This window comes from Pinus tabuliformis, chromosome 8 (genome assembly GCF_031772625.1).
Source record: "Pinus tabuliformis cultivar Carrire ecotype Pingquan chromosome 8, CPIR1, whole genome shotgun sequence".
NCBI classification, from domain to species: Eukaryota; Viridiplantae; Streptophyta; class Pinopsida; order Pinales; family Pinaceae; genus Pinus; species Pinus tabuliformis.
This window is the reverse complement of record NC_142294.1, coordinates 1,191,943,068-1,191,961,420: the sequence shown is the minus strand read 5'-3', so window position 1 is coordinate 1,191,961,420 and position 18,353 is coordinate 1,191,943,068. Positions and strand designations below refer to the sequence as shown.

General features: G+C 33.1%; 1 pseudogene; it reads right to left on the bottom strand.

Annotated features, from left to right (window-relative positions):
* Nucleotides 1–11,407: 11,407 nt before the first annotated feature.
* Nucleotides 11,408–18,353, bottom strand: part of LOC149239644 (beta-xylosidase/alpha-L-arabinofuranosidase 1-like) — a 22,843-nt pseudogene continuing 15,897 nt past the window's right edge.

Genomic DNA, 18,353 nt, shown 5'->3' with positions numbered 1-18,353 from the left:
CATAAATACAATAAACATATCAACCATCAAAATCCATATATACATCAGTACATTTGCACATGGAAATCAAGGGGATGAATTTCTCATTAATCAATGCAATCAACCAACCGGAGATGGGACTACCATGTTCCACCCAACCATAGAATGGTTGAGCGAAATCTCTCTTCATCCATTCATTGTCGTGCCATATTCCAAGCATGAATGTGTGACTCAAACTGAAAGAACTCAACCAAGGCATAGCGAGGCTAAACCACCTCACCCTCATCAATAGAAACCAGGGTTTACCGTAATCCATCATGGATCACTAGGCCAACACAATGAACACATCATAACATACTTTACTGTGATCTCCACCTGATCACTATGCCAAACGAGCATGGATTCCACTGGATTTCTCCACCTGCAACATGAGGAATTTTCCTATCTTCTAGTCTCTCAGGCTTTACTGCAATGCAAACCTAGATCACTAGGCCCTAAACCAAGACCCACTCTCCAGGATTTATTGCATATCCCAAACTTGGGATTACTAGGCCCAATGGAGATAAACAAACCCCTTCACTTTACTATATATCTTGCCATTAACCGGGAAGGATTCCTAGGCCCATCGAGGCAACACAATCCTGGATTTACCGCAACCAACAGTCTGGCGTAGGGGTCACTAGGCCAGTGGCTTTACCATGATCCACAGTCCAGTTGAGAGACCACTAGGCTATCTGCTCTATCATTTGGAGATCCACCCCACGCAAATTCAAATCCATCCAGAAATCCAGTTCAACCAAAACATGAGAACCCCATCATACCATGGCTATCTGAAAATGGCAAGGCTAGCCTGAAAAAAACTATTACACTTGGTCTGGTTCAAGGACTACTACTCCATGTGCTCTATCATTTATATATCCACCCCACTCAACTTCAAATCCATCCGGCAATCCATCTCAACCAAAGCATGAGAACCCCATCACACCATGGCTATCCAGAAATGGAAAGGCTAGGCTAAAAGACATGGTTACACCTGGAAAAATCCATGCCATGATAGAAAATAACCATATGCAATACCATGCATGTCAAATCTAGCAAGGAAAATACACATGCAAGTCGATACTTGCAATGAAGCCTGATGTAGCTGCTTGATCGCACCTTTCCTTACTTAATCCTTGCTTCGTCTTGCCTTCTTCTCCTTTCTTGCTCCAATGCTAAAGTGCTTCAAGAAAACTCTTAGTATCCAAGAGTATGAGAGAGAGAGAATAATGAGAGTGCTCCAAAACTAAACTGACAAAAGGTTACCAACTGATCCTCATAAGCCTTTTTATGAATGAGGCCTCTATTTTCTTCATTTTCCATTATTCTCCTTCATTTTCCTCCTCACATGCAACCCATGACCTTTCACCTCCCTTTCTCTTAATTTCCATTATTTTCATAAATAAATGTGCCAAAAATGCCATTTTTCCTTTCAAAAGCCTTACCCATTACCTTTGCCAATTTCCTTAGCCATAAATAATCAAATGAACGCCCCCTAAGATGCCTTGCCCAACATTTATCTTGGAATACGTGTCCCATTCATCCGTGGTGTTTATATATTTTACAAGTGTTTTTAACTAGGGTTGTTACAGCCCTCTGTAGGAAACTCAATAATATACCCCTTTATAGTGGTTTGCACCTAGAATTTGATAGCTCGAATTAGGTTTGTGTCGAATCGATGTAGTTCAAAAACATTAGCTTGGATCTAGCCTCTAGGTATGAGGAGATCAACTTTGGTTTTCAGTATTTTCTTTTATTTAAAACCTTCGCAACCAATTGTAGATATCCTCTAGAAACTTGCACCACAAGATCTTGTATTGATCGCTTGCAGGCTCTGCAATCAAAATTTATTCCTTCAACTGCTTCGCACTTCGGTGATAGAGTTGTGCTTGATGGAAGGAAAACCACTCTAATTTTCATGCCACTGATCTTGCAGCTCCTTCTTAAATATTTTCAACACCATGTTGTAGATCCCTTTGAAATTTTCAAGTCCTGGAAATGGAACCATTTGTTGGCAAAAATGGTGGTCAGGTTGAGACCCCAAGTTCGGGTACATGGGCCAACAAAGGGTCCATCGTAGTCTAGCATAGCTTCGACATTTTCACCTTACTTAAGAAGAATAAGGTGTCTCACCTGAAGTGTGTCGCGATCTTACTTGGTTAAGGGATTGGAACTAAGCATCAAGAGAAATCGAACAAGGCAACCAATACTCATGAAAATTAGAACCAAGGCATCATAAATGTAATCATTGCAGAAAAAAAAACAACTAAATTATTCAAAAGAATATAGAATACTCACATGAATTCATAATAAAATTTTAAAGGGGTCACATAAAACCAACACAAGGAGATCATCAAACATCCTTGCAACTTCCTCTTTCATTAGTTTTAGCCAGCATTACATCATTACATTTAGGCTCAATTTCCCTCCCAATAGAATAATAACTAGGAATATAATCTGATATATGGTTAGGTGATTGCATAATCATGCAGGCTCAATAGGCTCCGCGACAACATTTCAATGCACTCCCTTCTCTCTTGTTCTAGATTTTCCTTCTACCTTTTAAGCACTTTGCTTGCCTGGGCTGCTACTTTCTTCCTTGGATGCTCTAACCTATATTTTTCAGCTACTTTTGTTGCTCAACTACAATTTCTTCCTCGATTGTTAACGAAAACTCCATGTCAGTTGTGACTACATGTTCCCTGATTTTCCTCACCGATATTCCATAACTTCTAGACTTCAGAGTATTTTGTCTCCTTCCTCGGCGACCTTCTCTATGACTTCCCATCAATCACCTTTTGTCAAAACATGGTAAAACATCAAAGCATGACAAAACTTTGTGCCAAAAACGAAGGACCCAACAACACCGGCATAAGGGATTATAGAATTCCTAGCAACAAGGGATTACAAATTTCACTATCTTAGTGATCCAAATCTTGGGTGGAGGCCCCCAAGATCTGAAAATTTGAAATCCTAGAAAAAGATGAGAACACCTAGTAAACAAAACCATGAAGAAACTTTTTATTAAAATAGAGAATAATTGTAAAAGCTACATTGTGGTGGACAATTTTTCCTTTTACAAAATGTGATTTGTTACTTATAATCCCTTTTTAGTTACAATACCATGGGTGGGTAAATACCATGGGTGGGTAAATACCATGGGTGGATAATTACCATGGGTGGATGAATACCATGGGTGGATGCCACTTACAGTACCATGGGTAAATTCCATGGGTGGATGACACTTTAAATTTAGATCATTCCTCCCTCAAGAAGCAATGGTCCCCATTGTGTGAATTTCCCTCCTGAGAAGCCTTTGTTGAATATGAAGAGCCAATGAAGAGACTGGTTTTGTGTGGCTAACCCATAATCATGATTAATGAAGATATGTGGATAGAGATACCCTGTAATGCTTGTGATCAACTGTGATACTAACAATGTGCAGCCTAGCAAATGGACTTTGATGAAACATGGGTGTGTGGATGACCCATAACCTTGAAAAATGAAAATCCGAGGATAGAGATACCCTGTAATGCTTGTGACCAACTATGATAATGACAGTGTGCGACCTAGAAAATGGAATTCGATGAAAAGGGTTTTATGCAATTGATCCATAACCTTGTGTTTATGGGTGACCCATAACCGTGATGCTTGTTATTTTTCTTGGTAAAATTATGGTGGCTTGTCTAGTAGATTCTTCTCTCAAATAAGATGTTGTAAAGGATTCTTTCACATTATGTTTTCTAGCAATATACCTCTTACTGCAACTTTGTTGATAACTTCTACTACACGTGATGAAATCAAATTTCATCAAAGACCCATTTGAGGTATTGAAGAGATATTTCCATTGATATAATACACTTGAACTTTGATGACCCATGGAGTGAGAGAATGATTCCTAAAACTCATGGTACATGTGTCCACACAACGATCTAGACATATTTATCTTCAATTGCTCATATCTCTCAAACTGGAAAACAAAATCTAATTCTAGAAAAAAAATTGAGCTAACAAAAAATACTTTAAAATGATATATTTTGCACCTTCTGAAATTATCTATGGAGTTTGTGCCACTTGCATGAAGTTTTCTGAAGGTTGTTGCAAAACATTGAAACTGAAATATGCTTCAAACCTTCATTCCCATGTGAGCCTTAAATAAATATTTTAATATCATCTTAACTAAGACCTCAACATCAAATTCATACACATACACACATCATAAATAAAATATCTAATGCACACCTTATGTAAAATAACCTTATCAGCATGATATATAGAGAAAGAAAAAGTAATTGAAAAAGAAACATTTTTATTTCATTGATATATACTTTCCACTTCTTAGTACAAGAAAGAGTGTGTGTGTTTGTAAAATGCATTGATCCATCTTAATTCCAAATTTATCAAACACAAAAAGGGATCAAATTTTTAGAGGTGAAAACGTTGAAGTTTTACACTCTACAAGAGGATTGAAACTCAAGAGATTTGATACATGTAGGCTCTTAGGGTTAAAAATGAATCTATCAAGCCATGAGAGGGATCAAATATCTTGAAATGCAAACATATTTTAGAGTGTAAAACTTTAATAAAGGTTTGCAACTCTAGAAATTTGATCCCTCTTTACACTTTATATATCAAGGGTTAACATAGATCTATGTTGGTTACACACACAAACACACATAGAGCATGTGTCAAGTCTAGGGCTGAGCATGAAAGGAATTCCACTTCGCCATATTGAACAACACATTACTAAAACATTTTAGCCATAAGAAATTTTTATTTCCATTTGACTTTATATATTTAAAAAAAAAAATTAATGTAAATATCTATATCTATCTATCTATTAAATACAAGGATGGAGAGTTTCTATCTAGGGTACATGTATTTAAAAGCATACTAATAACAAAAACAACATTTTAATATGGACAATGTGGGTCACAAATAAAATATATAAGAGCCCAAGTTGAGTATTATATATATATATATTACTCAACTTGGGCTTTGAAATATTTTATTTGTGACTATCTCTATATATATTTGATTTTGAAATATTTTAATTAACATGTATGTTGAAAAATTCTATTTATAATCCACATTGAAATTACACTTCTCTATCATACTAAAAAGTAGAAAGAAATTAGAGAATAAATTAAAATGTTTTTCTTTCAGTTACTTTTTATCCCTTTATAAAGTAGATGTAAATTTAAAGAGGAAATTAAAGCATTTGATTTATTGTTGAATTTGAAAGGTTTTTTTTTTGTTATCATTATTTTTAAATTTGTTATTGTAAGTATTATTTTATCATGCCATAAGGCGTTCCCTTTGAGAAGAACTCCCTGAGCTTCCACTCTACACTGTTTGGGACTGTTGATCTTGCGTTAGACGATTGAAACATTATCAGTCGTCCAATGCAAATTTTGGTTAGTTAGGGTTATGTTAGTTGTCGTGATTGCGTATTTCGAGTTCGGAAAAATGGTCGACATATGAAATTTTGGGTTTGAATAGACTATGACAACGATCCATGGGTAGTTGAAGAACTCAATGCCACACCACTCTTCCAAACTCTGCTCACCACTTTTCCATGGGATATTCTCATGGTAACTAATTACTATTCGTATGTTTATCATTGTGTAATGTAAGATTTAGTTTTTATTGGTTCATGTATTACTGCAACTTGTGGTCAATTTTGTTATGTGTTTGGTTATATTCATACCAACAGGTACTCATTAGAATCCTAAAGTAGTCAGGTTTACAAAAAGTGCCCTCCATTAGCATATAGAAGAATTCTTGAGTTTTTCTCCAATTAATATGTTGGTTTGTAGGTGAAGGATATAATGATGGGAGAGTTGCATGACCAGGGAAATATGATAAGTGACATTAAATAGAGTTTGAAGATGATTCCTTTGTACGCATAAACGATAAGAGAAATCAAAGTTAGGCTTATCCATGGGGTGAGTGGTGATATCATGGCTCTCTCTCCTTTTTAGTTTATAAGATTTCATTAAAGAATTCTTATTTTATTGTAATCAAACATTATTTGGTTGTTGTGATGTTGCAGATATGATCCTCAAATCATGAGGGATTCTAATATGCTCTTCATAAAGACTATACTTCAACCCCAATACTTACTCCAATACTTCATTGAGATTAAGACAAATTCAACATTTGTTGATGATAAGGGGAGATTGAGGATTCAACCTTTTCATCTGTTTATTGAAGACCCTCCTCATGGATACAACCTCTTCCCTCCTAATATGTGCAAGATATTCATTCTTCTATATTGTTACACATTAGAAAACACCCATCTAAACTGGGGTCTTATATGCTTAATGCTCTAGAATAACAATAGATGTTTTCATATGTATCTTTGGATCTATAACTTATGATGTAAAGGTATGATATGCACATACAAAGTTATGATATTTATTCTTTAGGATTATTTGTATGAATCTGAGACAAAGAATTTGGATCGGGGATTAGATGGATTTATGCTTCTATGGTTTGTACTCAATGGACAATGCAACCAAAGAATACACACAAACACCCAAAGAGTTGATGGATCATTCATCTCACTTTTCCTCTCTGGGTGCAAATAATTGTTTTAGAAATATTGCATGGTGATATTATGTTATATGTTGCAGGGAAAAATAATAGATGAGATGATGCAAAAGTCCTTAGAAGGGGATTCAGTTGATAAAACACAATTTATTTATCTGGGAGATAGAAGTGGAGTTCCTGCCTTTCTTTGAAGTTAAGGGATGGAGATCATATTTTACCCAAAAAAAGTAAGTGAGACCATTAAACCAAATTCTTGTTTCCCCATGTTTCTTTCCACGATCTTAAGGTTGGACAAATTCTCATGAAGGTGTGGTGTTGATTAATGTTTTGGCAGATACCCTTTGTGGAATTTTTTCACAAGAACTGTGATATTGTCAACACTAAAGTGCATGGATGGTCTAATGTAAAGGATGTTGCAGATTTGTTTGTCAAATTTCTCAAGCCTTAATCATTGTAACCTCTATCACACACAACATATATTCTAACCCCCTTTCCCTGCTATGCAACTTTTCCATTGATGTTTTGTATTAATGGCTCATATTGATATCTAGATATTGGAAGCATTGTCCATATATTTTTATAAATTTGTATTCAAAAGTTTTGTGAAATCTCACTTCAAGGTGTACCCTTCTGAGAAATGTACATAGATTCATTTGACTTTGAAGGGTAGAGTTTAATATTTTTAAATTTATTAATGCTTCAAAATTTTAAAATTTAAAGAAATTCTATACTTCACACTTAAAAATAGAAAATTTATACTTGTGACACTTAACATCTGTGAGTTAATATCTTTGTTGTGATAAAAGTTAACTATGAAATCATCAAAGCGAAACTGGATAATTAATCCATTCAAGTCACGGTTATAGAATGGTATTCATATTGTCTAAGCCAAAAAAAAATGTTTTTATAGACAAATTATATAACAGAAGCTGATATTCTCATTTTCCTGTCACACAAATATCAAATTGGAAACCCATTACCTCTTATAGAGGTATAGAGCTAAGATGGCAAGAAAATGGTGATGAAATACCTAAGCCAAAGTGAGGAAGGGTTGTAAAGCTCGTTGGTGGCGAGAGAGACAATGCAAGATCAAATAAAATTTAACCAGTCAAGAACTCAAATATGAGTGGAAATAGGATATGGAGTCCAATTTTAATTCAATTTACTATTGAAAAGTGAATCCTTCTTCCAAATTTATAGTTTTTAAAGCTTTACCACAAGTCTACAAGGTCTCTTATTAAAAGGATCAATGACATGGTGCTTTTAGCCTTATGGCCAATATGCGACATTTTCTAGTTGTACGATAGAGGAGAATATGAGTAAATAAACATATGAAGCCATCCCATAGCATACCAAACACTTAAGAAAAAAACACTTGGAAATGCGGCAAGAAAATTAGAAATGGAATATAGAGAAACATCTTTTTTATTCAACATGAAGATGTATAGAAATCATCTATCCTTTTTTCAAGAATGAACACTGGTAACTGATACTTTTGAGCCAAATATTTTTTATGGTTTCATATAATCTATGAAGCGAAGATAATTTATTTCCTTATAATATGAAAAGTGATCGTAGAAGAGAAATACATAAAATAGATATACTTAATCTTGCTTTGAATGTGGGGCTGTGTGAAAAATCACTTCTAAAAATACAATGCCAGAACCTTTTGGGAATGATATTTTGTTGAGTGCATCATTCTCTTTGTCACTCCCCTTCCTTGGAAAGGGGTCACAGATGGTTGGTTAGGGAAGTAGGCATACACATATGGGAATATCTATTTTTGTGGAAAATGTTATGTCAAACAACTTTATTCAAGTGGCTACTATAATCTGATTGCCTGAAATCAATCGTTCTCTCATGATCCCATATTTTACATACAGGAAAGTTTAACACAATATAACTGGAAACATTTCAACTACTTTGCATTAGGTACAAGTTCTTAATTGACAACTCTGTGTGATGATGTAGTTGATCAATGTGTCTCAATTTCATTTACTTATGTTATTTATTTTGTAAAACATTGGTTCCGTAGCAAAAATTTCAACTTCAACAAGGTATGTGATGCTACAGGATAACAAGAGTGACATGAGTGGATTCCCTGGGGCTGACATTTCAAAACCAAGTTTATTGAGCCCAAGTTTGGTAATTTGTCTCCAACTAAGGACTAGTTATATGTGAAATTTATAATGTTGATATCGGTGAAGTATAAATTGATATTTTTTTAGTTAAAGATACTATTTAATACTCCACACTTTTGCAATTGTTAAGTGTCAATCGAGGGAAAACTACATTGCCTTTAAAGGGATGGCCACTAACTGTAAGTGTCTTACTAATTAGGATAATTTACAGTCATATTATTGTCTTTCCACATCTCGCTTCCACCATTTTTCTTGTATTTTTCCTATCTAGAATTTGTGACCTTTTATTTATGGTAAGTTTGTTTTGAAATCTCATACTTCAACTTGAAATTGTTCCAAGTAATTTTTTGTTATAAAGAGTTAAACCTATAATTTTTTTCACGATTCACAATATTTAGCATTGCAGTAGTGGAAGAGTTTAAGAAGTCATCATTGTGTAAAATGTTGGCATGATAGTTAAATAAAACATATACAATTTTGTGTGCCTATGTATTGGATGGAAGTTTGGGAAGCATACAAATGTGCAGGAGGGATTGAACTAAACATTTCTCTATAGGAGATATAAGTGGACATGGTTGAATTGAATGGGTGGGCAATGTGTTGTAATTCTAAAACTTGGAATGAAGCGCATAGAATTCTATGAAAGGAACCTTTATTTTGAATGTACATTTATATATTATGTTGTCAAAATAGTAAAATTATTCAAGTTTTAGTGTGTATGTGCCAATATATTTGCTTTTAAGTTATAACTTATGTGTCTGCATGATAACTACTGAGTATTCATGAATTCCAAGTGGATTCACACATGGTGCATAATTGGATTAAACTAAAGAAATCAATAATTTTTGGCTAGGGAGTTTTAAATTGTGCCAGTGGGACAATACTTCATTTCCACAAGGGCACAACCAAATTTTTCTCATATATTTGCAAAGAGGTTGATAAAGCAAGGCTCAATACCAAGAGGCATATACCTGTTGTTCAGGGTTACGAAATTTGTGAGACTCAAAATTGTTCTAAAGTGTGTTTGGATGGTTTTGAGGGATGTCATCAATGTATAAGATAAATATTTACTTTCAGTAACAAGGCATATTCATGTCTATGGAAATGAAAATCAGTTTTTAGATTTCAAAAATTACTCCACTGTTGTTGATCTTAGGATCTTAGAATACACACCAGAAATATTGCCTAGGTTTTCCTTTGCAAATACAATTTGTTCCAACCATTGAAATTTATCATTGCAAATAGAATTTGTTCCCATAAGATTTGCATCTACACCTCATTCAGTCCAAAGTTCACCATAATGCCCATCAAGGCTGGGTACATATTTGAAACTCTTACATTCCAACTTGGGAAAGAGGGTAATCAATCTATATCAATTTTACTGGTTATTTTTATTGTGTTCATTGCTTTCGTTCATGTTCTAATTACCATATTACAATTCTGAGTCTTTCTTCTATCCTGTGTGTGAAATTTGAAGTTCCATTGCACCTTCTATCGTTGAATTTACACTCAACCAACATGAGTTGCCTCTCCATGATAGGAATTGGTGCCTTCTTTTTTGCATGTGAGTGAGAGAATACATCACATGATGCAACCCTTTATTTTTCATACTTACAAACAACTGCTAACATGAAGGAAATGAAAGAGAAGAAATTGAACCAGTTTTGCTTGAATCACAGGGTAACATCACAACCATACCCTTCTTTTGGAACCTTGAATCCTGTACATCTTATTGTCACAATGAAAGCCATGATGTGGATGCAGAGGATGAAGATAGTGGGTGCAATTTTTGTCTCTTCATATTTTATTCTTTTCAGCAAGTATGTGAAACATAGTGCCCACTGGATGTTGTCAATTCCCTTCAACTATCCCATGTACCTTGCTCCTCATCTTGTAGATCTTGAGGCCTAGCAGTCCTCTCTTTTTAAAAATTAGAAGACAATTCCCATTTATTAAATATAGATCAAATCAATATTATAAAACTCCAACATTAAAGGTATTGTTAAACGGTACACTAATCAAGCATTTCATTCACTGTTATCTTAAAAAAATGATTGAAAAAGGATGGATCCAATCTTATAAAACTTAAGAGATAAAGGTATTACTGAGTACACAATATGATTTCAGCTAATATTACTTCAAAAATAATTGAAAAGCATCAAAGAAAGGGGATTTCCCATCATGAAATGGGGGTGAAATTAGACCTTTTTTTTTTTCATTTATTGATGAAGGAGAAAAACAAACATCTTGCATTACATTTAGGGAAAACATAGTTCATCACAAATTTTTTCTCAAATGACTTCATAAAGATGCATTATATCACAAATATCAGGAACATTGGTTTGTTAATAGTAAACCAATACTAATGGTACTTTCTTTTTGTTTAAAACAACCAGCAAACCGTTTTTTCAATTAGAGTGGAAATAAAACTCTTGCATATTTCCACTTACATTCAACACTACAAAATTGTTTTCAATTATAGTGGTGTCAAAACTCCTTGCATACTTCCAAGCTGAGAAAACAAAGAAGCACCATCAACTTCCACTAGCCCAACCCTGCACAAGCTTCCAAACTATTAAAATACAACAAAACAACCACACCTAATTTTTAGGAGTTATTGCTCAATAATTTCACTTTGATCTTTGATCTAAAATAATCCACGTAGGATATTACTATTTTGAAATATATATTCATTAAATTTCAACATGAAGGGCATGCTTGGTATCACCAACATGAAGAAGGTGAGAACCCAAAATAAATTGCTTCACACTGCTTTGATCCACAATACTCAAATCTTTGCTCACATCAATTCTTAAATACACTCTTTCTATGCCTCCTACACAAACATGAACTTTTTTGAAGCCCATCAAGAACTTTTGTGGAGTTCCATGAATAGAAAGAGGATTGGAAAACAGGATCACAACACGATCTCCATCTCTACAACCTATGTTATGCACGTCCGCATGAATATCAAAGAGCAGTCACTAGCACTCAGTGTTCTCCACTTTGACCGAAGCATAGGAATTGTTCATTCCATGGTATGGTTTAAGTAGGCTTTCATGAAAGGAGAATGAAACCAACTTTGGTGCATAGACCAAGGAAAATTTTAAGGGCTAATATTCGTAGGTGGGCTAAATTTCCATGTTTTTTCGAAAAAAAAGATTCACAAATTTGCATTTTTTCTAAAAGTAATTCGCCAAAATTTTATAGTATAAAATCATTTTACCTTAAATATCATAAAAGTTATATAGAGTCTATATATAAAATCATTATAAATTTGAATATTTTTACGAAGATATCAGTAAATATTTAGTAATTTACATATAAGGGCTAATAATATTCGCCAAAGTTTCTAAACTTTAAGATAAATTTCCATTCTTAATGTTTTCCCTAGCGTAGACAAGAGAATGAGAGAAAGTTGAGTAACTCAGTCCATAGCCGAATGGGTACACTGATTTCCCTGTGTAAAATCTGTAAGTCCAATCTAGGTAACCAGTTGCAGGATCACGACACATGTTCATGTTTGTCATGGGTACTTTTATTGCAAATTATTCAGGATACAATGTTACAGGAAATCTCCTACCTATGTAAAATTCAAGAAGGAATTTGACCATTTCATCATGCTAGCAGTTATGACAATTATTATAATATTTTCACAGAATTGGTTCCAAAAACATTGTAATTGACATCTTTGGGAATTCGACACTTCTTGGGATTCAATAGATTTGAGTATAAGATGAATTTATGGATTTGAGGTTAAGATGAATCTATGCTAGTATAGAAAGGTCAATATAGGCATGTCAATATACCTGGATTGAGGTGACCAAAAATTATGTCAGCTAATGCATCTCCTCTAGCTTGGCCCGGATATCCCACCCACATAATGTTGCATATCTTTGGATTATCTCTGGCAAATGAAATTTCCATTGGCCCCCCTAAGATTACTACTAGTATCATTGTTCCTCTTATTGCATCTATTGTGTCTAATACCAATTGTTCTTGTTGTCCATGAAATAATAGGATCACTCTAAGTCCCTCTGCTTCTACTGTTTGGGTTGCTCCTATGATTATCATTGTGGTATCTGGTTGAGATGCTGCCTCGGAAGCCTCAGTTATTAGTATAGAATTGATCTGGCAAGCTACATTTTCACAGCCAAGCTTATGTATAGTTGTTGTGTATTTACCTAAACCTTGAAGAGATGTTAAGTATCTGCATGGTATACCTGTAGAGATTTGAGAAGGTGAGTTGGAGAGTGCCTTGAGTTACCAAGATTGGGATGAGAAAACTTATAATTGGGTTACTCATGAATTGTAGTGTTGAAAATTAGATGCACTGCAATGTTGAAAATTGGCACGTGAGCTGCAACCATGAAGAAATAGGTACTTTTTAGGAGGTAATTTGGGGAGGGGCCAGGTTACCAAGACATTATGAGCAAAATCATAATGGGATGAGTTGTCATGATGAAAATTAGTAAATTCCCTACCTCCCAAGACAACCCACAATGAGAATGTGGGTGACCAATAAACATAATTAAGTTGTATCACTAAGCTTAGCCAACTGAAAAATAAAATATTATTTGATGGAATAGCTTGGGTACTGAGAAAGTTTCAATTAAGTGTTGGGACTACCTACATAGTTTCCAATCATAATATTGGTGACATCTGCATTAGGTCCAATGAAATCCAATGATCCGATTTGGGTCGGGGATAATGGTAATGCTCCATTATTGTTTTTTAACACAACTATCCCTTATCTTGTACTCTCCAAGGCATACCGTTGATGTTGTTCACTACAAACATCCCAAGGTCCAAGATTATCATAGGGATGCATTGCTGGATTGCCATCAAATAACCCAGGAAAATCTGAACAATGAAAGAGTTGAGTAGAGTTGTGTTTATAAAGGCTTCCTTCAGCTTCCCAACCTTCACTACTACTTCTCCATAATCCGCAAGGAAATTTACACAGTCGACATCCAATCTTGTCAATCAGACATAAGCAATATTTGAATAGTTAATTAGTTCCCAACCACTTATTCTTTACAAATCAATAACTTAGCAGAGCATTCTACTATTTGTGCATACTACTGACCAGACTCCATGATATCTGCCACTACTCTCTCAGGAGTCGAAGTCCAATGTTGGGTGTTGTACATAACTTCTGCTGAATCACAGTCTGATACTATGTATCTACATAATAAAATTTAACAAAAAATCAACTAATTTAACAACTGATCAAAACCCTACACTATTTTCTAGCAAAAATTAGACACCGTTAAGCAACTATTATGGAGTAAAAATTGGCATTCACAAGCCTATAAATTACCTATTCAATCCCCATTCTCCTCTAATAACTCCATTGAGAAGCTTTGGGTATGCACAAGATGGAACTCCATTAACTTTATTGTAAGAACACATGACACTTGCACCCTGGCCATCAATCACACAGTTCTTAAACAGTGGGTTATAAGTGTTCTCTACTTCCTATTGTGTAACCTAATTTTTTCATTCCAGATTTAAGATCAAAATCGGCCCCGTGAGCATAAATTATATAACATATGGATATATGAATTTTGAATCAGTATCCTAACATGGTCTATATAATCAACTAATATATCTGGGCATCAAATTAGAAGCGATCAACACCATTCCAGTTATCCAAATCATATGCAGTGTAATGTTTGTAGCATGCAACAACCTTTAATTTGTTAGGATCCAGACTATCTGTTAACTGTAATCCCCTCACATAGTTGGTGACATATTGAATAACAAGTAAAGGATCCTCTCCTGGTGTCCCTTGACCTCATCCCCATCTAGGATCACGAAATGTATTCACATTAGGGCTCCAATATGTCAATCCTGCCAATCATGTCTTATACATTGCATGAGCCTCTGTTGATACTGCCTACACATGAAATTTTGGTTATATTTATTTTTACTAAGTTCAATCCATGTTGAAATAGATTGGTTATACTAAGTAGTAAACTATAAACATAGTGACAAATGCCCGAGAGTTAAAAATTCCAACTACAAATTCATGTGACTATGGTTAATCCTTGACCTTGTCCCCATCTAGGATCATGAAATGTATTCACATTAGGGCTCCAATATGTCAATCCTGCCAATCCTATCTTATACATTGCATGAGCCTCTATTGATACCGCCTACACATGAAAGTCCAATTATATTTATTTTTACTAAGTTCAATCCATGCTGAAATAGATTGGTTATACTCAATATTAAACTATAAACACAGTGACGAATGCTTGAGAGTTAAAAATTCCAACTACAAATTCATGTGACTATTGTTAATCCTTGACCTTGTCGCCATCTAGGATCACAAAATGTATTCAAATTAGGGCTCCAATATGTCAATCCTGCCAATCCTATCTTATACATTGCACGAGCCTATGTTGATACTGCCTACACATGAAATTCCAGTTATATTTATTTTTACTAAGTTTAATCCATGCTAAAATAGATTGGTTATACTCAGTAGTAAATTGTAAACATAGTGACAAATGCCTGAGAGTTAAAAATTCCAACTACAAATTCATGTGACTATGGTTAATCCTTGACCTCGTCCCCACCTAGGATCACGAAATGTATTCAAATTAGGGCTCTAATATGTCAATCTTACCAATCCTGTCTTATACATTGCACGAGCCTTTTTTGATACCGCTTACACATGAAATTTCAGTTATATTTATTTTTACTAAGTTCAATCCATGCTAAAATAGATTGGTTATACTCAGTAGTAAACTATATCGATAGTGACGATTGTTGGAGAGTTAAAAATTCCAACTACTAATTCATATGACTATGGTTAATCCTTGACCTCGTCCCCATCTAGGATCACAAAATGCATTCACATTAGGGCTCTAATATGTCAATCCGCCAATCCTGTCTTATACATTGCACGAGCCTCTGTTGATATCGCCTACACATGAAATTCGGTTATATTTATTTTTACTAAGTTCAATCCATGTTGAAATAGATTGGTTATACTCAATAGTAAACTGTAAACATAGTGACGAATGCCTGAGAGTTAAAAATTCCAACTACAATTTCATGTGACTATGGTTAATCCTGTAAAACTAAAAAATAATCTAATTCATTTGGAATAGGAAGAACCTAGAAATTTATTTCTCTTTATCTTCTAGCTTTTAATGGCATTTTGTTTACTAATTTTTATTTTCAATGATCTTTTATATGTCACTGCTCTTCTAGAATTTATGCCTTACAGCGTTTTCTTTGCAACATCTGGTGCAATTGCTATTTATTTTTAAATGTAATGTTAGGGGACAACATCTCCCCTCGGTTGTACAATAATAAAAAAAGTGAAGCAATTATAGACTAATTTAGAATGCTTTTACTTTTAGTAACATTATCTCTATATAAAGTAGATGTAAATTTAAAGTGGAAATGAAAACATTTTATTTATTGTCAAATTTGAAAAGAAAAATTGGTTATCATTTTTTTTAATGTAAGTGTTATTTTATTATTTTTAAATGTAATGGCAGAAGTTGAAAAGTTTTTGGTAATTATTATTTTTTTAATTGATTAAAGTTATTTTTATTTTATTGTTTTTAAATGTAATGTCACAACACGATATCTCCCATAGAAGTTGAAAAGTTTTTGGTAATTATTATTTTTTAAAATGATTTTTATTTTATTGTTTTTAAATAATGTTACAACACTACATCTCCCATACTAAGCTATAGAGAGTGTTTTAGGCTCAATAATAATTAATATACAACTTGAGAGGGCCTAATGGTTAAGAGCATGTGTTTCCTCCTAAGAAGTCATAGTTTCAAAACTAGAGAAGTGTAGAGTATGTATACCTTCATAAACTTAGCAAAGATATTATAATATGGATTTATAATATTATTAAATTATAAATTAATTAATTAGTGATATTAAAATTAATGTAGTAATTTTTTATATCTTAATATTAGTTAATGAAGATTATAAATTAAAGATATATAATAACACTATTTATATACTAAAGATATATATTAAGGATATATATTAATAATTAATATACCTACTAATTTATTATGATTTATTATAAATATATATTATGTATGGTCTAACTATATTAAATATCAACCAAATGCTTTAATATTTTTTGGTTTTTTGTATTTTTTTTTGCTAAATAATAATCTTCAAACTCTATAAAAATGAAGTTCTTTTGGCTTTAAAAATTAGTTATTCCACCTTTATACAATCATAATATCAGAAAACTTAGCAAACACTCAAAAACAATTAGAGTCTTACTTGATATTATAACATTGATTTATAGTATTATTAAATTATAAATTAATTAATTAGTGATATAAAAATTAATATAGTGATATTTTATATCTTAATATTAGTTAATTAAGATTATAAATTAAAAATATATAATAACACTAATTATATATTAAAGATATTAATAATTAATAATTAATATATACCTATTAATTTATCATAATTTATTATAAATAATATTATGAGTGGTCTAACTATATTAAATATCAACCAAATATTTATATATATTATATATATATATATATATATATATATATTTTTTTTTTCTTTCTAGATAATAATCTTTTCTATAAAGTTCTTTTGGCTTTAAAAATTGGTTACTCCACCTTTATATAGTCATAAAATTAAAAAACTCAACAAAAACTTAAAAAAGTTAGAGTCTTACTTGCAATTGCTTAAAAACACTTTAATCTATCCACCAACCATAATAATTCAAAAAAAATAAATAACATATTTTGCTATTATAACATAATATAATAAATGTAAATATTATAGTTAAAAAAATAATTAATATAAAATCAATACTAAAATGGATGTCTATAATTTTAGCCTTCAACTAATAAAAAAATATAATAATATTAAAACAAATATGAACAAGAACATCACAATTTAGTGTGTAATATATTTATATGTGCAAGATAAGTAGGAATTAGGAAGCAATTTGATGTTGACTTATTGTTTATTTTAATGAGAGATGAAAAAGTAAAGATGTATGTGAACATTATACAATTTCTTAGCCTTCAGCTAATAAAAAATAATAATAATATTAAAACAAATATCAACCAGAACATCACAATTTAGTGTATCATACATGTGTATCTAGTGTATCATGTATTTATATGTACAAGATAATAAGAGTCAACGGATGTATATGTACATCAAATATATTTATATGTACATTGAATTCAATTTTACATTTAAAAATATAATTTAAACAACACGAGAACCACATCATATGGCAATCTGACAAAGCCAAAAAGCCACCTCCTTCGACCGCAACGTCAGTGCATACGTACGTGGATTAGACAATTAGTGAACTGTCGTTGTCGATACTTCTTTGGTGCATGAATCAGTCGAGGAGCGTCGCAGTCCGGCGATGCCTGTGCTTTTTGCCAAAACTCCTTTAAATTTAGTGATTTTGCGCAAAGTCTGTTGGCCCACTTGGCATTTCAATTCCACAACCCTGGTCAACAATGGATGGTATCCGCAGTTTTAAATACAATGTGCCCGGGCTTTCGAAATTGGAACTGCGTGTCTGCGGGAATTTTTTCGACCGCGTGTACTTTTTTTTGCCCGTCGCCCACAGCCCAACACCTATGGAGTCGTCGT